The sequence below is a fragment of the Rhinichthys klamathensis genome, unplaced genomic scaffold (assembly GCF_029890125.1).
Source record: "Rhinichthys klamathensis goyatoka isolate OS25496 unplaced genomic scaffold, OSU_Roscu_1.1 h1tg000076l_1, whole genome shotgun sequence".
NCBI classification, from domain to species: Eukaryota; Metazoa; Chordata; class Actinopteri; order Cypriniformes; family Leuciscidae; genus Rhinichthys; species Rhinichthys klamathensis.
Window position 1 is genome coordinate 743649 of NW_026606618.1, and position 21112 is coordinate 764760.

The window sequence follows — 21112 nt, forward strand, 5'->3', positions numbered from 1 at the left end:
TAACGCTGGATCTCCCAAGCCTCATTACTCCAACCACACATCGCCTGCTGCACTACCAACCTCTCCGAGACAGAGAAAAAAAGGAAGGATACAGATGTTGACAGTGATAGAGAGAGTGAGATAAATTGAGGTGTGAATCTCTCGAAGCCTGTCAAGAATATCTTCAGGAGGTATTTCACCTCAAAAATCAAAAGAAAGACATTTTGCTTAAAGGGTACATATCATGCTTTTAAATCGTTCCTTTTTACATATAAATCATACATTTGTAGTCTATATAAAGCGGAACTGCAATGCTTGGGTCTGAATTCCTCATTATAATAGCTCCACAGGCCCCTTTTCTGATGTGCGTCTGAGAGCAACTCGTTTTGGTGCGGTCTCTTTAAATACAATTGAGACACTTCATACCCCGCCCCCTCTCCAGGTTGTAGCGGTGACACTCGCTTCAACTCCACCCCGTTCGGCCATTTTTGTAGTTTGATAGCAGAGATTCGATTATCTAGCGGCACAGAAACTTTTTAATCACACGTTATTAACAAAATGTCAACAACGGAAGACTTGTCCAGCCAGCCTTACATGTTCTAGCCAGAGTCGGAGCCGGAGCGAGATGAAAATGAAGACGACGGACCTGCAGAACAACGTCTTCATATGGATGTATCGCAATAATGTGTTTCTGTATTTACACATGAAACTTTGGTCTTCCGACCTTTTACCACCGTGTCGATTTATTTTGATTAATATGTGCGAGGGAGAGAGAGCAAGACAGCGCCTAGTTTGGAGACGGCGAAGTCTTGTTTACACTTTTGCCTGGCTCCGAAGAGAGAGAGTGCGCGCGCGACCGGGTCTCTCTCTCTGCTCGTTCTTTCAGTTAAACATGCGCCCTGTCACAACACAAGCACAACATTTTTCTGTACTTCTAAACACTCCAAATATACAACAAAATGCATTTAAGGGCTAAAAAAAATGGATTAAGCATGATATGTCCCCTTTAAAAGTAAAGTCTGTAATTTCTGCGCGACAAGCCTCACTATTCAGACATGCAATAACGACTGAATAACGACATTCAGACAGTCTTCAGTAGAGCTGCTTATTGCTGAACTGAACTTCTCTCATGACAACTCTTGGAGAGACTGGCATGGTAATGGATATGGTAATGCTAATGTATTTGGTCTGGGCGGAATAGATCTGCTACGCTGCTGCTGCAGAGCAAGAACTGAGACTTGCAACTGCCAATACATTCACAGATAATGCTGAGAGGATGTAAGACATGCGGCTGCTGCTGCACATGTAACATACATGAAATAACCCCCGTAGCAGATCTATACAGGTGGAGCTGGGGAAGATGGAGGGTTTCTGAAGCGTGCTTGTACAAAGCGCTACAAAAATAAAGGTGACTTGCAAAAATATTGATTTAACTCTCCTGTGCTGGTCAAAAATGACAGATTTTTTTAATGAAATTAATGTTCTGTACTTTAGTTTGATAATGTTGTGTGTGTTCACATAGCAAGTGCAAAAAACGTTACTAAGTTTCATATTATTCTGATGAAGTAAAAAGTTCAAAAAAAAAAAAAAACGTAACATTTTTTCCGTCAAAAATGACTGAAGAGAAGCATGTTTTACAATCAATCCCCCTATTGGCCTTTGATTGTATTTATAGATAGTCTCGCCCCTAAACTCGCTCCATTGTTTGAGGCAGTAGCTGTGTCAAGAAACATAACAAAAAAGTCAAATAAAAAACAACACCACAAAACTCAAATGGTTGCTCACGTATCTCTGTCGGAACAGGAAAATGAATTAAATATTTTTTTTTAAAATAGGCTTAATTTATTTGAGCCAGATATAATTTCTTATTTCATCTGATTTTGAGGTGAAAATGACCTCAGGAAAGGAAGAAAAAGAAATAAATCATAAATCTGCCTTACTCTCTCAAAGTCTCGAGTCTCTATGCTAATTACCACCTCCCTATTTTTCCTCCTCCTCCCTATGCTCGAAACGTTCCCCTTCCGCCTGACTGTCTGCGACGTGTTTATCCAGACGGCACCGCTGTGTGTAAAAACAACACATGTAGGTGTCACCGCAGGGTTCTCGTCCTGCTTTAACCTAGTGACTAGCATCATGCTAGTTTCTTCCTCTCTCTTTCAAACCAAGCCAAAGCCCTTTTTTGTTATTGTACAGGTACAACAAGCATTAAAGGTGCAGTATGTGAGATTGACAGCTATCCGCTAAAATGGGTACTGCAGTCCAAATTAAAAATATTGGAGAGAGTTGTTTACCCCGCACCCTCGTCCTCAGACTCGACGCTCACGCAGGTTGCCAGATTGACGACACGCAACAGGAACGAGCGCAATTGTCAATAGAATGCGAGGAGACTTACACACTGTAAGTTGATATCGTGTTTTAATCTGCTCCCGTTCATAGAGATTTTAGATAGGTTTGGAGGCTTTTTAGGTCGGGTAGAATCTGCGATCTCTGACCCAGTTTTTTTCGCTGGATTCCATGGCTGCAATATGCTGTGGCAACCTGTGGTGGCTAAAAACTATTGGGTAAATTGGCAACGTGGGGTATCGCACAGACCAGAACAAAAACAGACATTCCGACACGGAGCGCACATTTCAAAGTAAAATAACTGGCTGTAGAAGTGTTTTTCAGAGAAACGAGTATGTGAACTCAGCATGTTTCATAAATATCTGCAAACATATTTTTATGGTTTAGTGCAGTCAAAAACCTCACATACAGCACCTTCAAATTTTAATTTATAACCCTCTTAATGTCTGTAACATCTATACTTTCTCCTAAAATGTACAGCTCGACTCCAATTGGTCTCAGACTCTGATTAAGCGCTAACAGAAAAACAACACAGCTCTTTAAACACTACAACCCCACATCTTCAGCTTCCATTTCACACTTCAGTTTGATGGCGTTTTGTGATGTTCCACAGATAGAGTCTTAATCAGATTTGCTCCACGGCTGTCCTCTAGAGTCAGTGTCACACGTTTGGCTTCATCTCTTCCTCAACGTTCCCTCTTTCTCTAACCAAGAAGGGTTCTTTTGGAAATGAGGTCCTTCAAACAGTCAAGAGAGAGCGTTTCCCTCCCTTCACAATGGGAAGCAGGATGTACTTCCTGCACTTGTCTTGGCTCATTTGCAACCCGGGCTAATTGGCAACATTTGCTCATCAAGGTTCCTTGAGTTTGTAAATGACTTGTACAATTGAAGCCAATTATCAAGCTCAATGATTTAAAATCGACACGATCTGTCCCTGGCAGAGCAGGAAAACAGTAAAGTACAAAATACTGGCAACACCAAGATCAATAGAAGGAGAAATTTTGGTCTCTAATATAGAGACTCATTTATCTCCTACAATGTAAATATAATGGATTTTCCACTCGCTTTGCCATGAGAATAATACTGTACTATAAAGTTGAGACATCTTTTTAAAGTGTGTGCTCTCATGTAACAATGTATTTGTAAAATTATTTTAGTCTTGAATCTCTAAAATGTTTCCTGTCTGATGTTAAGAACGTTCAGCATGTTTACACAACGTTTAAAGTTTAGAATATGAATGTGCTCATTTTAACAGGTTTTTAGACATTTGTGCGCAAGTACGAAATAGACCGCAAAGTTTTCCAAATAATGACCTCATTCACGTCTTGCAATGTACACTTGCACTGAAAATAATCCTAATCCTAATGAGCATTGTGTCTAACTTTCTAGGTAAAATATCTAAAAGTCCTTCAAGATTAAGATACATTTACATGACACAAAAGTGCATAAGATATTAAGATTTGTCCTCATAGACTGTATTGAGAATATAAGTTTATTTTATCTTATGCATTGTTGCTTCACAAGAAAATGTATCTTTTTTTATACGTAAAGAGCGCATTTGGCCCTGCATACAGGATTGTTTTTGGATGTTCTGTAAATTGTCACATAAAAAATATGACAAACACCATTTTTTGTTGTTGTTATATTGTATCTTTAGATTCGGTCTTAAAAACGACAGTGTGAACGCTACGCAAACCAGGGGCCGGTTGCATAAACCGCTAAGACTAGTTTTACAAGTTATTAAAAAAATGATCTTTAAGACTGTTCATAACTTTTTTAAGTCAGTTACATAAAAACGTACATTAGCCTAATTTGATACCGAAAAGTAAGACTGACAGTCTCTTGATTAACTTCTAGTGGGTCATACTAGATCTTAAGACTTTACATAATAGTTATGTTTATGCAGCTGGCTCCAGGACTAAATGCATAATTTTCGTTTTTGGACGGACTAAAAGAACCAAAAGAACCAACAGAAAAACAGAACTACAAGTTTGAACACATCCTAAATCCAAAACGTTGCCAAAACATTTGCTGTATGTTGCTCCAACATCCAACTACTTGGAGATGTACAAATGACAACAATTACATATTCATTATAACTATTTTACTGGAAAGACACTGTTTTATCCACTTACCCCACTTTTGCTTATCAGTCCATTTCATAAAAAAATAAAACAAACTACAACCAAGACCTTGGGTACCTGATAAATGAGAGTGAAACTACAGTAAGTGAATGGCACACGTTGCATGAACACGGTACAACTATATTTTTCTGGTCTGGTTGTATCGATGGGAAAAGATGACACTGATGAACAGTGATGCGTCTGTATAGATCCACATGCACCCACACACCCACCAAAAAGCAACAGTCTCCCGGATCCCAAATCCTTATTTGAAATGGCCTCATTCTGTATAAAACATGATTGACAGGCAATTATCTTTCCCAAAGCGGATTCATTTTTTTTCTTGGCTGTCCTAAAGAACCTTTCCTTTTTTCATAATCTTAAGGTGTCTTTCGAAAAACAAAGTTTCATCAGACAGCCAGCTTCACAAAGCTTGGGGTATCACATGTACGCGAGAGTGGGACTTTAAAAAAACACTATGATGGTGAAAGTAGACCACAAAGTGACAGCTATCTCAGAGGGAACTGAGGGAACGCTGTGCACACACACATTTCTCATTCTAATTGCCGCCCATTTATTTATAGGATGTGATTGCCTGAAAGAATGATGGGCTTGTTTTGCCCGTCTGCTAGTCCTGATACCACAGGAGAGTTAAGACGGGAATTAGGCAAGACGTATTCCCCCGGTAAGTAGGTAAATAGCCCAGAGAGATGGAGGAGAGGCATCATTTTGCCTGAATTTTATTAGACAAAGAGTATGAACAAGGCTAGTTGAAAGCTATTGATTTAGTTCACAAAACTAACCAAGTAAATGCTGTGTGTGTGTGTGTGTGTGTTTTTGTGTGTGGGCCAGAGTTGTTTTCTGATTTCATTGCTGCAGTCCAGCTGCCCCGAGGTCCCCAACTCATTCACTGGAGACAGGTGGACAGATACTGCATGTCACAGCCAAAGATGATTGGTGACCTTCCAACTTTGACCGTTGCGAAATCAATACGAGAATTTTTCACACACATAATTTCACCTGCCACTCCTGCAAACTGATGCACGTCACATTTATGACACCTAGAGAGGGATGCCTGCAGCTGGGACGAGAGTAAGCTGTTGGAATGGTCATGGGTTTTTTTTTTTTTTTTGGGGGGGGGGGGGGGGACCATAGATTCATTTTAAATCTACCAGACAAAATACACCATAAACACAACAAAAAAAGCCTGATCACTTACTTTATTGCACACCATCTCCCCATTTCACAGACAAAGTCCCAGACTAAAACACATGTTAGAGCTGTTTAACTGAAAGCAACTTCCACTAACATATCTTAAAACATGTCAGTGCCATTGTTTTGTCACTAGTAATGTTTTTTTTTAAAGTCACATTTATAAAAACGACTTAAATGTCCTAATTTAACTAAGGCCTAACCCTGGCTTAATCTAAGCCCTGTCCTTGAAACCAGGCTATAACATCTAAAATAAGAGAAATAGCAAGACTTAGCAAGCCCCACTAAATATCCAGCATCTCTAGATGCCAACAGCCATTAAAAATGCAATGTTACATTTCTGCTGCTGCATTGTCACAACTCCATTATCAGACTAAATATTCTGCATGTTTTGACACAGGCTAAAAGGAGAGCAGACGAACAATGGCAAGAAGCAATAAATGCGACAAACAATGCCAAAACAAAAGCACTTAATTACCAATTTTAATTTAAAAGGCTCTTAGTTAAGGTATTATCCACTTTGTCCCCACAGCCTTCTAGATGAAATGAATGCACGACGTGGCGATAGGAAACTGCTCCACTGTGGTCTGCTGGCGGGCCGTGAAGAAGCACTTAGGGGCTTCTCAAATTCCACATCTAAAATGCAAACCATTTAAATCAACTGCAACAAGGTTAATCTGTAACTGCTCCAGTTACAGCATATGGAACTGGTTTGGATTTTGGCAGCTGTATTAGAGATGTGTTTGACATTATATAGAAATCGCATATTGGAACCACACAAGGCTAGTTAGGCTAACGTTCCCCAAGGAGCGAAGCATATGCGACCTCTTATGGAAGCAACAGAACGTGCTGTACAAAGGATGCCGTGTGAATCCAGCTAAATGGAACGTCTGCAAATCGTGCACGCTCTTTGCATGCCTATGCACAGCCGCACAGGTGTCTAATTGCTGACAAGAGGCTAGGTCCTTCAAATGTGTGCCAGCTAGCCCATTAGAGAGAGGGAAAGCACAGGTGTTCTTCCACAAGCACAGCTCATGCTTTGACCAGAACAGCTCGTTTTGATATTGCGGGATCTGTGATGTTACACAGGCAAATACATTTGCATATGACTGCCTCCAGAGCAAGACATTGACGAATAGATATACATCATCCCACCAAGTCCCAGCTATGGCATTCAGTTGCTTAGCGGCTGACATTCACCTACACTGGATGCGAGCGTTGCGTTGCGTCAAAAACAAATATAACCAATTATAATCACTGAGGCTTTCAACACTGGATACAGTATACAGATGCACGCTCAGTTTCTGACAGACTCCATGGACTTGAGTCTGTCGACAACAGGACAAATGGAAGAGTGAAAGAACATTCTCTTTGAAGCGTCCAGTTTAAACAGCTCTTTTTTTGCGTCTCTGTACAGACTTCAGAAGGATCCCAGTGTCGGAAACAAGTGGATGGTTTATTTTAATAGCATCCTGGATCACGTCGGATAATGTTTATCGGAGTATTTTGTTTTGTAAACGAGGCACAGTGTATCAGAGTTCGCAAAGAAACTTTAGTTCAAAGTTGAAGCATCCATCTGTATTGGATCTGGCAGTAACTACATCACAAACCATAAGTAAACGATTTAATAATGCTTTGTTGGTAAATGACGGTTTTATACGGAGAATGTTTTCACCTACTCACAATAGCAAGTGGGCCTTTTCTGCAGAAAATAGGTTGATGTGATAAGACAAGGGTCAATGCCAAAACAAGAACATGTCGACTTTCAAAGGATATGCTTTATTTATCTTTATTTATCTTACTTTAAGAAGAAGATCTTAACCTTAGTTCAAGACCCAATTAGTAAACATCATGCACACACGGCTGGAGTCACCACTTTTACCCCAGAGATAGCTTAGTGTCCCCATAAAGAATAGGAAGGAATCTTTGTTCATTGACAACCTGCAGTGTCAAGCTTTAATAGGAAATCCAATAACAGGAAAAGTCCATAATTCCTTGCCAGGTTTAAAAATACAGCAAAAAAAAATAAAGAGTTAACGGCCCCCTAGCTGGCTGGGGGCCATTAAAGACAGAGCTGTGAACTGAAGGAGGAACACAGGAAGTGGCTCTCAGTGGATTCATTTATCCTTATCCATCAACCCGAAATTGCCACTTTTTCTATCCCTCTATTTTTTCCTGCCCCTTTCTTCACCAGCTCCTTTACTGTGCCTCTCTTGAACTTCACAAATGAATAATTAAGGAAAACGGCTTGTGATTACACAACAATTATTCCCAGCTAGTTAAAAATTGAAAGATCTCCTCATGAAACATTAAGAAGCCGGAGTTCTCATTTGCGAGGAGCCCCAGGGAAAGAACCATCCAGAGGCCCCATTCAATGAGGACACCGGCCCAGTGCGCAGGCCAGTCACTGGAGAACTGAGCTCCAACCTGAGGGCATCTACACACACTGATGAAAACACTGCAGCTAAAATATACTGATGATGGCAGAAAGCTCTGCAGATTCACAAAGAACCGTGAGCACACTTCTCTGTTGTTGCTACTTCAATAGGTTGGAGTTGGTAAGTTGTTTTTGAAAGAAGTCACTTATGCTCACCACTGCTGCAATTATTTGATAAAAAAAATACAGTGAAAACAGTAATATTGTAAAATATTTTTACAATTTAAAATAACTTTTCTATTTGAATATATTTTAAAATGTAATTTATTTATGTAAAGGCAAATCTAAAGTGAAACAAGTGATATAAAAACCGTGCTTTTCAACAAATCGGTTGAGTAGCCTAAATGATCCAAATAAATCATTAACAGTCAGTTTCTGTTCCTATATTAGCATTTCTGAATTAATTAGTTGAGTCAACAGTTGGTTGACTAAAACTTATTGTATATTCTATATATTGTACACTATAAAAAATGATAGTGATTTTAATGGTAAAAGACTGTAAAAATGCTACAGTGAAAAACTGTTAATTGGTTAACAGAACCTGATTCCTTACTACGGTAAATAACTGTGATAGATCTAATGGTACATTTCATGTAATTTTACTGTAAAATACTGTTAAATTTACAGTTTTTGAAAGTGAAAATGAACAACTCATCGTATAATTTACAGTGAAAAACCGTAAATTGACATTTCCACAATTCCCTGCGTGACGCTTCGCATTTGATGTATTTTTGTTGAAATAACTGTTTCTTCATAGTTTGCTTAGTCTTTTTCTAATCAGTTATGTACATTAGGGTTGTATGTGACATATAATGTTGTTAAATTAATGTTTATTGCCTTTTTAAAATTTCATGTGTGTTACCATGACGGTTTAATGTTTGTGTGAATGACACTGTGCAGCTTCTATATATTAATATTAACTTTCTTGTGGAAGAGCTGCACGTGTTGAGCTTTGATTCATGTGACTCTCATCACTGCTGTGATTGTTGGTTGTCAGTGTATTACGATGGTACAAAACAGATATTAATACTTCAATAGGTCGGTAAATTAACCTTATATCAGATAGTGAAATATGGTTTATTTCTGTAAATTTTAAGTTAAGTCTGTAAAACCTTGCTACTGTAAAGTCTTGCTACTGTATTTTATACGGTAAATTTCTGGCAACCACAGCTGCCGGTGGATACATATATATATATATATACATATACATATATATTGTATGTATGTATGTTAAAAAATAAAATAAAAAAAACTGCAGTGGTCCAAATCCTATATGGTATATAGCTGTATATTAAATATTCATTGATTTAATATGATTTTATGATCAATACTGGAAACGTTAAGCGGTTTAGACATAGTGTGGGACATCCCTCATGTTACTCTCTTGGTTTAGTCGTCAATGTTTTTGCCTGAGGAAAGAGTGAACATAAGATATACTTGTATTATCAGCTGAATATCATTAAATACTGTAGAAATCAACTCTCAAGTTTCAAAAAATCGTTCAACCTCGCTGCACATCCAAACACTTTCATTACCGTACATGATGAAACAGCATTAGCTCTAACTGAGGGGAGCTGTCTGAAAGTTTCCCCCAAAAAAGCAAACGCACAGACCAATCCAACATGCAGAAGTTCCTTTGAATGTAGCGTAATTAGTTTCATCAGACATTTCTCCTAAATTTCCCATGTGCCCCCCACCACTGGTCTGCTGCGAAGCGGCACCATGTACAAGAAACCGAGCGGCCTGCAGAGAACTAGCATAAACACACCATCAAAGCAGCCATTGAACTTCCTTATGAGGGAAGTCCCACCCCTTTTTCTTCTTTAAACAACAGTCAGACATTAGCCAAGCTTGAGATATTCACCAATTAGCCTGCTGTCTTGACAGCTGAGGACTGTGGATTCTTTTGGGTTGCTACAGGCCTGCCTGTTTGAAGCTTCCCAAAGTAGGGCTGAACAAAGCTCACCATCAGATCTCTCTACATAAGAAGAAACGTCTCTGGCCAAGGATCTACCATTTTAACAGTCACTGTCACAGGATTTCGAAACCATCTTAGGCTTGTGGGACCAGACATCAACAGAGCCACTTTCATATAGTCGCATGTCACTGCGGTGCCAAGAAAACTTCATGGCTCATGTCATAGTTGCAGCTCTATTTGTGGATTAAAACTATTAAGTAACTTACATTTTAAACACAATATTGTACATTACTTTGCTTGGAACTATTTCTGAAAATAAATTTAAAATAGACAAAGCCACAGCAGAATTAATCCACAGTAGTGGTGTTACCGAAGAATCAGGGACTTTGATCAAATCGGACGAATGAATGATTCAGTGACTCAATCAAAGACAGCCTCTTGTTGATTCAGTGTTTTTGAATGAATCAGCTGAGTGAATGCTTCAAATGACTCGCTAAAAACAAATTCATTGACACTTGTAATAATGCAATCTGTAGAAAGGGTCGCTGAAAAATCCCTACCACTAATAAACAGATTAACAGTCTGTTCATCTTTAATGTGCAAATACAAAAAGACCAACAACTATAATGCATGTGTGTGTGTATGTGTTGTTTATATATATGCCAAAAATCATTATAAACACACACAATACATACATGTAGTTATGCTGTAGCAAAAACAGCAAGGAAAAACTGTTTACTTATCTGCATTCTGAGAAAAAGAAAAAAAACATGCTTGATGCAGGCAAAAAAACAACCACAAATTATGACAAACAGCATATCAAATGCAGCAGCCACACTGCTTACACCATAAGTAAACTCAAGTGCCTCATTATCCACTACATTTTAGCATTGCAAAAATGTGCTGAATTTCCAAGGCCATTCATCTGTCCCAACTACCTGTTCCTGACTCAGCTCCACCTTTACATATAACACCAGGGAACACTGATCGCCTAAGTACAAGTGGGTATACAGCCGTTTAGCACTACAAGACAGTACTTAAACATTCACTTTTCTGCGAGGGAACTTATAATTATGTATATCTTTAAGCATCCAATTAAAATGCTAATGAACATTTGCTGAAGACTGCTTTCCTTAGGGGAGCGAGTAGAACAGCCTGTTTTATGCCCACATATTTGGGTGAAACTCTTAACGCATGGCCATTCGGAGCCTAGCGACACCGCAAATCTTTAGCCCGCCTTGGGCCTTGACTTTTTTAAACATAATTCTTTGAGCCAAACTACATTAGTTTGAAATGAAAATCAATTTCATGCTTTGAGTTCAACTAAATAATTAACAGTGTTGGAGAAGCTACTTTGAAAGTGTAGCATGCTAAGCTAAAAGCTAATCATCCTTTAGTCAAACTACAAGCTACTGTTTTCCAGCAAACTTCATTGAAGCTACTTATGCAGAACTTCAACTTAGCCTATTTTTATCAAGAACTATAACAAATATATACAATAATATAATTTATAATTTAATAATTTGTACTTGCACAAAAACATGAAGTGGTTTTGAAAAGATTAACTTTAAGGTGACAGTATCAAACTTGAACAGGTAAATGTTTACTAAATACAACAAAAACATCCTATTTCCAAGTCAAAAATATAGTACAGGGACTTGAATCAATGAATCATTTGTTGTGAATCATTTGTCTTATTTTTCAACATTACATAAGAGAGAAAGGACCATTTTGGACAAACTGATTCAACACTTCAGGTGAGAGAGGGGACCGTTTAGAACGAACCGATTCACAGTAAATCAAACTTTATAATACAGCATATAGAATGAGAGAGAGGACTGCATGCTTAAGATGAATTGATTCATTAAATTTAATCAACCTTTCCTATGCTACAAATGAGAAAGAGGACCTTTAGGGTGAACCGATTCCGTAGAATGAATCAAACATTCCAACACTATTTGGTGAGAGAGGGGACCATTTAAAACAAACTGATTCACTAGAATGAATCAAACATTCCAACACTTCAGGTAAGAGATGGACCATCTAGAACAAAACGATTCACTAGAATGAATCACACATTTCAACACTACATATGAGAGAGAAGAAAATTTAGCAAAAACCCATTCACTAGAATGAATCAATCTTTCCTGTGCTACAAATGAGAAAGTAGATCTTTAGGATGAACCGATTCACTAGAATGAATCAAAAGCCGCGTTTGCACTGTCGAGCCGAACCGTTTTCGTTGCTCAATCATTCCATTCTTTGCCGATCTGGCCCAGTCGGTACGGATATGGTTTCAAAATGTCCAACACTATTTACTAACACAGTTTAGGACAGATATATTTACAACTAACAAACTACATCGCTAATTGGTAGAATAGTAAATAGTCTTGGAAAATGTACCAAGTTTAGCCGACTCACAAGTTTTGTAACTGCTGATGCAATTCCCTCGTCTGTGAATTTCTAATGGGGTGGAAAAAACCTGCCATAGTTGGCATCCATCAACGTTCCAAATCTTTTTTGTTGTTGTATGGATGTACTAAGATGTACAAGCATTCAAGCCCTGCGAAAGTCAACACATTCCCAGGACGACCCTGGCAGAAGCTCAGATGGAGTGGCTTGCCCGAGGAGTCCCATAAGCCTCCTCGGTCGGCCTTCTTTTCATTAGGGTCCTGTCTTTGATACTGCGGCGATTATGAAGGCTCTGCCCCTTCATCGCTCTGTTCTATTTCTAGGACACTGACAGTGGAAGGGAGCCAGATTCTCCAGGGTTCTTCTCATCTATCTTTAACTGCCATACAGTAAATAAATAAAAAGGTCTGAGGGGCTCCTGTTTTGTTTCAGAGCAAAGAAACGATGGCAGATGGGAACGAGGCCTGCGGGCGATGGAAAACAGTGCCATTTTCTCCTTCTTAAGCCCTGCACATGGAGATAGAAAAGAAGCTGATCTGAATGCTGCATTTTTCTTGTTTCGTACAAATGTTCATCTGGCTTTGAGGAGCTTTTTGCAGTGATGTAAACAGAACATGTCTAGTTTAATACATAGATTCTTGGCAGCATGCTATCAATGTTGGCTAGCTGACCGGTACGTCTGGGTTGATAAATCCCCCCCTGTTTGCATTCTATTGAATAAAACATAGATTATGCATTTGTTTGGCCACTATGCCATATTCATTGATTTTAAAATATGATATAAAGGTATGTCAATCTTTAATAGGCTGTTAAATTTACAGTAGATGGCCATTAAACTGCATTAAGGTGGCTGCCAAAACAATATGAATGCCTTACAAATAAGCAAAACAATTTTATATAAGTATATTATACACACACACACACGTCTATATACATTCACATATGTTTATTTCATATACAGTACAGGCCAAAAACTAAGTTTTTTTTTTAAATACAGTAAACGACAATATTCTGAAATATTATTACAATTTAAAGTAACTGTTTTCTATTTTTATATATTTTAAAATGTAATTTATTCCTGTGATGGCAAAGCTGAATTTTCAGCATCATTATTTCAGTGTCACATGATCCTTCAGAAATAATTCTAATATGATGATTTGGTGCTCAGTTATTATTGGTGCTCAGTTATTAATAATGGTTCTTATTGTCAAATGTTGAAAACAAATGTTTTTGTTACTCAATATTTTTGTAGAAACTGAGATACATTTTTGTTCAGTATTCTTTGAATAGGATAGAAATAAACAATACACAAATTAGTAGTAATTAATATTATAATTTTCAATGATCAAATTGAAAATATTCATAAATTAAAACCAAAAGTATTAAATAAACTTTTCAAATAACATGCATTCTAAAAAATGCAGGGTTGTTTTGACCCAAATTTGGGTGAAATATGGACGAACCCAACCGTTGTGTTAAAAAATATTTAATCAAAAAAATGAAGCCAACGGCTGGGTTTGTCCAATTTTGACCCAAATGAAATCCTTGTGGTTATTTATACTTTCATCAGAATAGAGACTACATCAGCACTCTGAGCAGTGCTGCTGCTCCCTCCTCTGGTTCCATGGCTGAGAGCCAGTCAGAAGTGATATACTTTGTTTCACTGGTGTGTGCTAATCGCCCTTCGGCGCTACACAGGTAATGGTGCACAAAGGAAAGGAAAAACCCCTGTGACAGACGTTTGGGAAGGTGGATGTGGGGAAAGGGGGAAGAGAGTGCACCCAGCACCAGGAAGCTGAAGGGAAAGTGTCAGGGTGATAGAGGCCAGAATAGACTGAAGGCGATCGAAGCGGACAAGGTGGAGGTGCTCGGGCTGAAAGCGGTTGGTTAGTCACAGAGGAGACGGGAGAGAGTCGTGGTGTGTGTGTCAGAGTTTAATACGATGCCTGTCAGGCCCCGCCCCTGATCTGGCAGCTCCAGTTCACTGGCTGACACGTGGAGGCCGGTTCTCGGAGCGCAGGTGCCTGCTCTCATGCGGCGGGGGGTCATGGGAGGTAGAGGTAGACACCGCGGAAAAATGGACAGTGACAAATGACAGTGCAGTTCAGGCCATCACTGGCAACTCCAATCAACCGTGGAGAGAGTGAGATCCTGACTCTGTAAGCCAGCTAAGCGGCAGGTAGAGATGGCAGAGGATTGAATGTTGTTATTGATCTTGATTTTTAAGTAGTCCGGCACAATTAGTCCCATGATACACTCATCAAAGCCAGCGTGTAAAGAAAAAACAAGCCACCACTGATAAAAAATGAAGTAAGTATTGGTACCCAGGTGCAGGCCATAGCATTGCTTTTTGCACCCCAATAGTCCAATGGAGTCACCTGTGACAAACCTATGCAAATGTAATTACCAATAGTTTTAATGACTAACTATATAAAGTAAAAACTTCAGAATGTCTTTAGTGACCATGTTGTAGAGAGAAATAGTACAAAGCTTAAGGGATCATCTGAATCAAAAGAAAAGCCACGCATATCACACTCAGTGCCTTTGCTTTATAATTTCATAATGCTAATATCGTTATGTTGTCCTGGTTCAAAGCTAAGCATCACCTAAAGCTTCCTGGGCAAAGAATGAGATTGTATTTAGATAAAAGGCCACTGCTAAGAGGTAAAAAAAAAAAGAAGAATTTTATTCCATCCGCCCTTTTGGCAGGGAATCTATCGTTGAAGGACGACAAGCAGCGGATGCTTAATAGAATCATTTGTTCTCGTGTCCTGTTCTTTTTGTTTTAAAAGCCTCTTTTTCCTCTCTTCTTCTTCCGATGTTATATCACCAGATGAATCTCTGCATTCCCTAAAGGGAAGGTGCTGAACTCTGAAATAGCACAGCCAGTTGCTTTACATCAGATAAAAATGGACACAAGTAAAATATGAATGTGGTTCCAAGCCCACCAAGAATCACAAACAAATGGATGAGACCTGTAGTCTTTGTAGTCTCCACTGTGCAACCATAAATCAAGTAGTTTTCATGTGCTTGCGCAAAATGCAAGTAGGTTTATAGTGAAAGGAAGGAAGTAAAACAAAGAAGAGGGGAATGGGGGAACAAAGGGTAAACCTGATAAAAAGTAAGTTACTTGGAAGGTGGAAGGAAAAAGAAAGTTGAAAGGAAGGAGATTGAAAGAAAATGGGAAAATGGAAGAAAGGAAGGAAGGAAGGAAAAAAAAAGAAAAAGTAGGAAGAGAGTAAATAAGTAAGGAAGGAAGGAAGGAAGGAAGGAAGGAAGGAAGGAAGGAAGGAAGGAAGGAAGGAAGGAAGGAAGGAAGGAAGGAAGGAAGGAAGGAAGGAAGGAAGGAAGGAAGGAAGGAAGGAAGGAAAAAAAAGAAAAAGTAGGAAGAGTAGGAAGGAAGGAAGGAAGGAAGGAAGGAAGGAAGGAAAGAATGAAGGAAGGAAAGAATGAAGGAAGGAAGGAAGGAAGGAAGGAAGGAAGGAAGGAAGGAAGGAAGGAAGGAAGGAAGGAAGGAAGGAAGGAAGGAAGGAAGGAAGGAAGAAAGGAAGGAAAACTAAGAAGAAACAATAAAGTAGGAAGCACGTTAGCAAAAAAATTGGGAAGGTAAAAAAAGAAGGGAATTAATTAATTCATTCATTCATTACATTTATATAGCGCTTTTCTAGGCACTCAAAGCGCTTCACATTGAAGGGGGGAATCTCCTCAACCACCACCAATGTGCAGCATCCATTTGGATGATGCGACGGCAGCCATATTGCGCCAGAAAGCTCACCACACACCAGCTTACTGGTGGAGAGGAGACAGTGATGAAGCCAATCAGTATATATGGGGATGATTAGGAGGCCATGATGGACAGGTGGCCACTGGGCAAATTTGGCCAGGATGCCGGGGTTACACCCCTACTCTTTCGAAAGACATCCTGGGATTTTTTGTGACCACAGAGAGTCAGGACCTCGGTTTAACGTCTCATCCGAAGGACGGTGCTCTTTGACAGTATAGTGTCCCCGTCACTATACTAGGGCGTTAGGACCCACACAGACCACAGGGTGAGCGCTCTCTGCTGGCCTCACTAACACCTCTTCCAGCAGCAACCTGGTTTTCTCAGAAGGTCTCCCATCCAGGTATTAACCAGGCTCAGCCCTGCTTAGCTTCAGTGGGCAACCAGTCTTGGGCTACAGGGTGATATGGCTGCTGCAATGGAAGGATGAAAGAAAGAAGAAAGGAATGAAAGAAGCAGACAAAAAACATAGGAAGACAGAAAGTAAGTTCCAAGTATGAGGAAAAAGTAGGAGGAAAATTAGTAAAGTAGGAGGAAGAAAGGAAAGAAGGAAGGAAGGAAGAGATAGAAAAAATGGAAGGGGAAGGGAGGGGAAAGATATAAAAAATGGAAGAGGAAGGAAGACACACAGAAAGTAGGAAGACAGAAGCTAAAGAGAGAACCTAGAGAAAGACATTTGTTTGACGGTGCGACAATAAAATGGGTCATTTCCAGCTACAGAGGCGGAAACATAAAAAATGCTTTATATGGGAGATTTCACAGTAAAGCAAACTCAGCAGACTACACCTGCTGAGGTCAGAATCAAAGCAGCGAGGCCAGAACTGAGGAAAGCTGAAGAGTGTGTGTGTGTGTGTGTGTGTGTGTGTGTGTGTGTGTGTGTGTGTGTGGCTGTATCCACTGCAGGTTGGCCATCTATAATCGATCACCGATTACCACCCTTGTCAATGAGAACAAATGAGGTCGCACATGGGTCCTCTTTCCTCATCTCCTCTTCATTATGCTGTTCAAAAAGATCGGTAATTATAACCCGAAACCTCAACACAGAAATAAATCAAGCGTGCTTGCACGTTAGATGTAAAAATACAGAATGAACAATATCCAACTGGTGTCACACTAGCCTTGCTGGAGTTGAATCAGGGTCCTGCTAGCACACCATCTCTCATTAGATGCACTGGAGCATTATAGATGAGGGAAAAGAAACTAGGAAACAACCTAGGGAGGATTTCTATGGGTTGATCTCTGCAACAACTAAAGCTTGAGATGAAGGTACTTGGCTTGCTTTGTATCTCAGAGCTGCTAGCATAAATGCTAACATGTTTTAAAAGGGACCAAATGACTGAAGAAAAACCACTTTGAACAATTTCTCGGCAATGTAACAGAACCCATGACCAAGTAGGATCATCATCCTCATCATAAGAGGATAAATCTATCTATCTATCTATCTATCTATCTATCTATCTATCTATCTATCTATCTATCTATCTATCTATCTATCTATCTATCTATCTATCTATCTATCTATCTATCTATCTATCTATCTATCTATCTATCTATCTATCTATCTGCATAATAGCTCTCATTACCATTATTGCTGCACAACAATTAAGCATCTCAAGGATGAACTTCCAAATCATTCATTACAAGAGATAATAATCCATGGCTCATGAATTCATGCCTTAGACTCGTAAAAGAGGTCTTTTGGGGTTAAGTAAATCATTCTTAACTGTGAAGTAGAACTCCATCCGTTTCAAACACACTTTTAATTGACTGGCACACCATGGAAGTCTTCGAGGAAAAAACATCACCAAAGAGTTAAAAAAAAAAAGTGACAAAAACAATCAGATATAAGTAAATCACAGGAAGTGTGATGTGCTATTGATGTTTTCAGATCACTTATTCTTTAATGAGCAATATGCTTCGAGTCGATTAAATAGACTTCCCCGGGTAACCTGAAGCAAAGCAGTCGAGCTCCATATCCGCAGAAATGAAGTCTGGGAGTGGAGAACTACTACGGCTGTCTATTTTATTGAACCAGAAGGATGAATGCAGGCACTGGAGCTACAGATCTCTCATACACACACACAAATATATTTTACACACATATTCTCTCTCAGATGTAAGGACTTTAAAGAGAGAAAAAAAGCTTTTTCCATTTGTGTGAGAGCCCTGCTGTCAGATTTAAGATGGTAATAATGGGATCTCACTGCGAGCCCTCAGAGAAAGTTTAACTCAGACGTAAGATGCAGGCTGGAATAAGAATCAGGAGACTTTAAACACCCTGCGGTCCTGCTATAGAGAGCCAGGTGGAGCCAGGAAGCACTTGCAGATGAACAAAGACTGGACCAAGATCTCTTCAGATATCTCTCTCTTTCGGTCTCCACCAGGAAGCATTTGAGGAGACAACATAGGAAGTGATGTACCTCCAAAAACATCCAAAATGGAGACAAAAAGCGCTATCTGCCTGAACAGCTTGATCTACAAGTACTTCAGAGAATTACTAATGTTTTTTAAAGGACTTTTGTGCGTCCCCTGGACCAAATCTTTCTCTCACCACAGGAGTAGATTAAGATTATTTATGCCTCAGTTCATATGAACAACTCTCATTCATCGCACTGGATGAGAACCAAAAGAATAATGTAAAGTCTCAATACCAGAGCACAAACAGCTTCTTCCACAGCTCTCAGCCGAGACAGTCGGACAGAAAGGACTACTGTTTGATTTTGAATAAAGGAATAATAAAATCGCTGAATAGGGTGACATAAGGCCACATTTTATCCCCAGGAGTTTACGGCTCTGAGGTCAGACTTGAGGGCCAAAGTAGAAACAAGGCCAAGAAATGAAGTCTGATACTATAGCAGAATGCGGGCACTGTGGTAAAACTGCCTTCAAGACACTAACAATTTCAAAAAGTGAAACGCATTTATTCAACAACAACAAATAAATATAAATATTTATCTAAAAAATTTCTTAAGGATAAAAAAATCTCTGCTAATGCTGTAAACTATATATAGGGAGCCCTTATTTACACATTACTATAATATTAAATTTTGTGATAAAAATGGACAGAATTTGAGAGATGAGACTTTGTTTCTTATCAAAAGTAAGAGAAAACAGAGCTTATTGTGATTATTGGTGGTTAATAGTGGTACATGGGCTGCAATGGGCTATTCATCGGTACACATGCGTAAAGAACCGAAAGACACAACAAAAATTCTCAGTTCGAATACGTCTAGGCCTACCGTCACACCCCTAATATATATAAATATATAACATGTTTTCATACGATAAAAAATGCATATAAAATTGGTTAATGTCTATCAGCACAATAGCACTCACTGTAATGATTTTTACACAACAATGAAGTAACTAAAGGATATAAAAAAGTGCTAAATGCAAATTATTCAGCTAATATTCACAAGATTCCAATAAAAAGCCGTGTCTCATGAATTTACCCTTTAAATTCGTGTAAAAGAGGCCTTTTACTAGAGTTGATGGATGTTCTTTCTTTTTAGAGTCTGAATAATGGGGTACAAGCAAACCAAAGCACAACAATCATCTTTCTGTAAATTGCTGGAGACCTAAAGAGCCGGAACAAGTCGGCTCGAGCCGGAACAGGCTGCCGGACTTCTTCCAGCACCATCCAGGGCTCTCCTCCCTCCTCCATTCTCTTGCTTAATTCCACATCCGTTTAAGTTATCGGCTTAATCTCCAATTAATTAGCTTAGTTAAAAAAGGATTGAGAGTTCTCGCTTTCTGTCAACAAGAGTGGGGGGTAACAGACGGAAGAGGGTGGGAGGGTATAAAGGGATTGGTGGAGAGAAGAGACAAGGGTAGCGGTTGTAAAACACGGTAGAAAGAGAGGAGGGGGGAAAAAAGAATGTCCCCGTGGGAACCAAAGTGCAACGGAGAAAGTCAATGAACGTGGCATTGTGCCAAGGCAAGAGTCAGCCAACACGGCACACATTCATTTAGAGCTCTGTCTGCGCCGTAGCAGGGACTTATGGGCACTCTGACACCGCTACCACCAGACAGAGCCAATGATTAGATTCCAGTTGATGTTGAATGAAAAATATAACATGGCAAGAGGCTCCAGGGACTGAAAGCATCACATTAATTATCCCTTTGATACATGAGCATTTGTGTTGGTTGTATTGTAATTGGCGTTGCACGGTTCCACACGAGCCTACATGTCACATGCAATGTTCATTGCGAAGCCATTATATGACGTCTGGATGACTCATATTTACAATGAGTGAGGTGTCAAGGGGGAAAATGTGAAATGTCTGCTTTTAATGTCAGAGCTGGGATACAAAACAGGGTTGTTTCCCACTTCTCTGGCTAAAAAAAGCAGCCAAAATGCATCACGGGTAGCCAAACCGATCACGCTTTGGAGGATTCTGAGAGGAGAGAGGAAAACAACAACACTGCCAAACCCATTGGAGAATCAGGAAAGCATGACTGAGCCTAGCATCCCACCATCCCAGCACGTAACCAAGGCGATGGCTAACTATGGCGTCCTCTAACTGCTCGCCAGCAACGCATAGGCTTTGGAACTCAGACAAACCCAAGGGTCCATCCAGCACAGTGACATATGAATCCTATTTAGGGACTAAAAGCGTGGCTGAAACTCCATCAGGCTCATTATTTCTTGAAATCGGTAAACACGACACCCATTTTGACTCAGTTTAATGAACAACTAAAAATGTATATACACGTTCAAACTCCCACAAATTAACATTTGCAAAATACAACCTGATATCGCCTAGCTGAACACGCTTAAAATGTCAAATATCCAGAGACGCTCAACTCAACAGTTTGAGACAGAACAAACTGCTAAAATAGAAAGCATAAGAATTAGCATATCGTTTTTCTTCTTCACACAAGTCGTTGGTACAAAACAAATTTCT

At 39.4% G+C, this 21112-nt stretch overlaps 1 protein-coding gene across 2 annotated transcripts in view; it reads right to left on the minus strand.

The window, feature by feature from the left end:
- The window catches only part of ntrk3a (neurotrophic tyrosine kinase, receptor, type 3a), a 219456-nt gene that overhangs the window by 65236 nt on the left and 133108 nt on the right, over nt 1-21112 (minus strand). The gene's annotated exons all lie outside the window — the stretch shown is intronic.